A 6,030-nucleotide genomic window follows, 5' to 3' on the forward strand; every position below is an offset into this window, starting at 1 on the left:
ACTGTTTTCCCTATAGCCGTTCTCTCCGGGGAGAAATCATGCTTAAGCGTGGATAAGGGGAGGAAAGAGAAACAAGGCCACAGGCTCGAGATCTGGCTCTCAGGAATGCAGAGATTCCTTTGAGTTAACACACATCATCCCACAGGGCTGATCTCATCGATATCATTAGATCCTGCAATGTCCACCCAGCCTGCCGGGGCCCTGGACGTGGGGAACTCTGTATCCTGTTTCCAGCCACAGCAGGTGGAAATAGTGTGAACTAATGAAATAGCGGCAGTGAAGCTAACAGCTGAATACTTGTCTCCTGGCAGGCGGCAGCTGACGGACTGCTGTCCTAGACACACTGGTCTCCTCCCCTCCACCAGCTGGGAGGCCAGAGCGGGCTTCGGGGAGAGCACTGGACGTGAGTGGAGGCAGACAGACCAGGCTCTGGTCCTGGTGAGCTGCGTGACTTTGGGCAAGTAAATTGACTTCTCTAAACCTCAGTTTGGTTCATCCATAAAAACTTCATCTGTAAAAAAAAAAAAAAAAAAAAAGATAATGGGATCCACTCTGGTAACATATATGTTACTGCAACTATGTGGATGTGCTCGGCTAAAGACCACGCCTCGTTTTAGGGGATAGAAGGGGGCGTCAGTGTGAGACTGTGGCATCTGCCCGGCTACTCAGGGTCCTCCTCCCTGCTCACAGTAAGAAAGCCTGAAGCTAGAGGAAAATTCCACTGGGTGCCACTGCTACCTTTAAGCAGAAGTCCTAGGCAGGTGGGAGTCCGTAAGGTCTCATGCAGAGCAGGATGGGCCTGGGTAGGGGGGCCTTAAGTCCAGGAAAGCAACTTTGGGTGCAGAGTGAATCATGCTCTAGAAGTTTGATGCAGGCAAACTGTCATTACACTCACCAAGGACTTAAGGCATGAACCTCCCGTGTGCCTGGCACACTTAGGCAGCCCCCAGGGACTCACCTCAACAATGACTTCATGGGCTTTGACTTCTCAAAGCCCCTCACCTCTCTGTCCAGGGACATCTCCCTCTCCAGACCATTCGACGTTCTGCCTCTTCCAAGCCTGAAGGGTATCTCGTGCTGCAGGCCTGTGCTCCCTTCGTAATCAACAGTGACAGGTTCAGGGATGATATGGGCCGAACTGAACTCATCACGACTGGTGAATGCAGCTCTGGGACTTTATTTTAATTTTATTTTATTTTATTTTGAGATGGAGTCTCGCTCTGTCACCAGACTGGAGTGCAGTGGCGCGATCTCGGCTCACTGCAACCTCCACCTCCTAGGTTCAAGCGATTCTCCTGCTTCAACCTCCCGAGTAGCTGGGACTACAGGCGCACACCACCACGCCCGGCTAATTTTTGTATAGCTCTGGGACTTTTGAGCAAGCTCTCAGGCAGTAGACTCCTTTTCCCCCAAAGGATTTGGACCTGAAAGTCTGTAGCATTGCAGGGACGGCCATCTTGACACCCTCAGGGGACAACCAGTTTGAGAGAATGGCACAAGGTATTACTGAGAAGTAAGAGAAACAGCGTCTTCCTGACAGCATTTGGGTTCTGGATCCAACCATGCTTGAACCTTCGTGGACTTTTCAGTTGCGTGAGTTAACAAACCCCGCACTGTCTTAAGCCAGCCCAGGTCAGATTTTCTCATCACTTACAGGCAAAAACAGACCTGACTGATAAACCCATTTTCTAGCATCAAGTCCCTTGTATAATTAACCAAATTAATAAAATGAAGGCTGCTTCAATTAGCACAGATTCAGAGCAAAAAAAATAAAACCAGATCATGTTTCCAGATACATGACTCAGGTTTTAGGACATCTCTACCCTACTTTAAGTATTATAGAGGGAAAGATGCTCCAGAATCAGAAAGTGCTCAGTTTAAATCCACTTACTTCCTACCTGTGTGACCTTAGGTAAGTCACTAAACCTCTCTGAGATTCTATTTCTTCGAACATCTGAGATAGAGTATGTAAAGCACTAGGTACAGAGTAGGTGCTCAATAAATGCACCCCCCCACACACACATACACATACGCGATATGGTTCAGCCCATCTAGATTTGCCTAATTAGAGGTACATGACGAAGACCTATGGGGACAAAGAGGAAGGCCATCTGGGCTCCCAAGAATTCACCCATGGTGGATGCTGCCCTGGTCTTCTGGCCTTATTCTAGAAGCAGGATAGTGTGGTAGAAAGGAGCAAGTGCTTTCGAGTTAGAGAACCTGGGCTGAAATCCTACCTCCATTCTGTGATCTTAGGCAAGTTGCCCAACCTCTCTGAGTCTTGTTCTTCCATCATTAGTGAAAAAGAGAAGGTTTTGGCTACCTCTTAAGGGGATACAAGATTCAAAGTGTGATGCTGTGCATACAGAACCCAGCACACTGTTCAACAAACAAGTGTGATTATTTTCCCAGGCCCCAGTCAGGGATCTTCCTCAAGGGTTCATCCTCAAGGTTCTCCTGCATCCGGCTGCCTGAGCTCAGCCATGCCCACGACCTGACGAGGTCAACTCCTTGACCTCTCTGATGACCACCAAAGCCCCATGGGTCTAGCCCTGACCTCACTCCAGAGTTCAGACACATCTCCACTAGGGCATCCTTCAGGCCCCCTAAACCCAGCACCAGCTCTTGTCTCCTCCACTATCCTCTGGAGGATTTGGGTAAGTCATCCTGGCCTTGGTTTCTTCATCTATAACACGATGTCGTTTGTAGAAGGTTATAGCCAATCACCGAGGAGGCTGTCCCAGCCCTAACATCCTAGGATTCCACACCACTCACTGTATCATCCCCCCGACTGAGCTCTACCTCCTCCCTACACTCCCCACCTTCAAAATCAACACGTTCCTTCTTCAGCAAGCCCCAGCTTGAAAATTTAGGGTCAGCTTGGATTTGTCCCTCTTGTTCATGCCACAGCCCCAATTGGGTGGAAGAGTCTCTCCAAGAGATACTCCCCTATCTGCACACTCCTCCCTGTTGCCACCACCAGCAACCTCGCTCAGGTCCCAGCACCACACCTCAAGGAGGCCCCAGCCCCAGCTTCCCCCATGCAGCCTGCCCTCGACCCTTTCTATCCATGGAGCTTCCAAACAGCCTTTGCATGGAGCCTGGGATTCCTCATGTCATTGTCAAGAACTAGACCCCACCATTGACAATCTCAGTGCCCTGGAGATTCTTTTCAGGTTAGGGATGAGGAAAGGAACATTTTATGGTGCTCAGGTTAGATATTCACTGTGTATTAATTAAATTCATTTGGTCATTCATGCTTCTCAAAACACATCCCTTGGATGGTCATCTCCAATCCAAGACAGACAACGTCAGAGATCTCTTTGCAAATCATGAAGGGCTGGGGCCTTTGTGACTCAATGTCACACCCTTGTGACATTTTGCAAACAATTTCAGGGGCTCCATCTTTCCCCGGCCCTAGATAGAGCACAGTTTACTTCCGATTGAGCTCATGTTACAGGTGGAAAGACTGAGAAAGAGAGAAGAAGGGACTTGTCTGAGACTATGCAGAACATCTCCTCCTACCAGGCACTAGATACTCGCACAAAAGTGCTGAGTCCGCTCCCAGCCCTAGGCCCGTGGCTTTGAGCAGCAGGTCACTTAACATCTAATATCTTCATGCTGTTTCCTCATCTGTGCAAGAACAGCCATGTCTACCTGGCGAGGCTGTAGTGAGAGATCATATAAGCCTAGGAACGGGACCCAGCCCCAGGCACAGAGAACAATTCTAGTTTCATTCTTTTCCTTGCTGTTTCTCTTCCTTTCCTGGCAGGATATGGAAGAAGGAAACATCGCTGCCATCTACAGTAGTCACGGAAGGCTTCATGGAAGAGGTGAGCCGTCCCTGGGCCTCAATTTTGGGTGCTGGAGGGAAGCAGGGGCCAAGAGTTATTAATAGGCTTGGCCTGATGGGCCCAGGGAGGCTGAATGTGATACAGACACCCAGCACCATGGTTGGGGAGTACCTGACACCGGAAGGGGAGGGGGCTGGGGGCTACGGGGAGTGCCACCTCCCAAAATAGCCAGAGCAGAAGCCTATATAGGTGGCCATCCCACCGCCAGGCTCACTTCCCGACAGGACCTCCCACCAGCCCAGCCTTTCAGGGCAGGCTTCAGCCCTCCACCCCCACCTGAGGTGAGTGGCAGCGACCGAGGTTGGAGGATAGAGGGATGCAGCAGGATGAGCCAGCTGGAAGGGACAGCTACATCTCCCCTGTCCCTAGTGACCTGGGGGCGGGGAGGGGGGTGTGGTGGGGGTGCTGGAGGCAGGGCAGCTGTGGAATGTAGGACTGAGAGTATGCATTCCTGCTTCTCCACCCAGACTCCTGGTGTGGCCTGCGGCAAACTCTCCCCTCCCTCTGCCCCTGAGGCTGGGCCTCAGATTCCCCAGCCGTAGAACAAGAGGGGTGGAGCCAGACATCTGTGGACTCTGGTGATGCCGTCAGAGGGGACCCAGAGGGCAGAGGAGGACTACCGAGGGCTGATGGGATGACCTCATGACATTGATGCTCTGGCTGGGAGGACTCAGCCCCGAAGGGGGTTTCAAGTTGATGAGAGAACTCAGTGGCAAGGAGAGAGGGAGGAAGGAGATGGAAGAAGAGTGGGCCTCTGTTGAGGCTCTAGCCTTTGCCACAAGGTCACTGCTTAGGGGCTCACCAGGATCCAGTGCGGAGCTGAGATGTATGGCACCTGATAGAGCTGGGTCCCAGGCACCAGGGAGGATCACCCAGAGAGTCACTGAACTCCACATGAGTGAGCCCAGGGGTGTGCTCTGCTCTGCTATTGCTTTGCCATGTGTCCTCAGACCACTCACGGATTCTCTGCGCCTCCGTTTCTCCACGGGTATAGCTGAAGGGTCTTTGAGCTGGGGAAATTCATTCTCCAACTAGGAGTGAGCTGGAGTGAGCTCACCCCTGGAGTGAGCTGAGCCTGGGAGTTGAAATGATCGCGTAGGAGCCTGGCATGTCTGAGTCAGCAGCCCAGCTGGGGACAAGGTGCAGAGGTGACATCAGTAGCAGCAGGGGCCGGGGCAGCTGAGGGATCCTGGGAAGTCCTGGATCGGAGAGGCATCAGGTCAGGAGCCGCAGTCTGGGTGCCTTGGAAGCCAGCTGGCGGGCTGTGGCCTGAAGGAGCTGACTCACAGGGAGGGGGCAGCTGGAGCCAGCAACGGTATCCTAAGGTTTCCAAGAAGGGCACCCATCCACGGCTGAGCTGCAGGAGACAGTGTTGACAATGATGTCAGGGAACTTGAGCTACTGGGCAGCTGGACAGCTGCTCTCCCTGGGCCCCACCACCGAGGGCCACCACAGCCCCAGGCCCTGCCTACCTGCCCATACCTTAAGTTGCAGTCCCCAGGTCCTACTTCATGGGACCACTGACATCAACACATCACCGAGAGACAGAAGCCCAGAGAAGGTCACAACCCAAGGTCACACAGGGACTTAGCACAGCCCAGGATCTAGAACCCAGGCCTCCTGACTCCCTGTCCAGTGCTCACACACTCTAGAAGCAGCTGGTTGCAGCTTGAAACCTTGCGAACCGTGGGGAAGAACACAACTGATCTCTGGCTGCATAAAGATAGACACTGTGACATTTTTCCAGAGGTGAAGTTCAGAGCCCCCACGCCTGCTTAGATTGTCTACAAAGTGTGGTCTGAAGGTGCTACCCTTCTTCCAAACATATGCGGGGCTTTCTGGGAGGGACCTTAGCAATTTCAAGCAGCCTCCCCCACCCTACTCTGCCCAAAAAGGTTTATGGAGGCAGGGGGAGTCTGGTCCCACGATGCCAGGACCCAGGAGACCAGGAAAGCGAGTAGTCAGTAGAGATCTGAGAAGTGTTCTTTGAAAAATCAAGCCAACAAAAAAATGAAAATGAAATAAATCAGGTTTTAGAATGTGCATCCCTGGCCAGATGTGGGATGGGGCACCCGAAGTGGGCCCCAGCAGCTACTGCTTGTCCCTGTCCCTGTCCCTGCCACCTCCTCCCTGCGTCCGTGGGTCAGGTTTCACGACCTCAGCGCTCAGATTTTGC

Source organism: Chlorocebus sabaeus, chromosome 19 (assembly GCF_047675955.1).
Source record: "Chlorocebus sabaeus isolate Y175 chromosome 19, mChlSab1.0.hap1, whole genome shotgun sequence".
Lineage (NCBI taxonomy): Eukaryota > Metazoa > Chordata > Mammalia > Primates > Cercopithecidae > Chlorocebus > Chlorocebus sabaeus.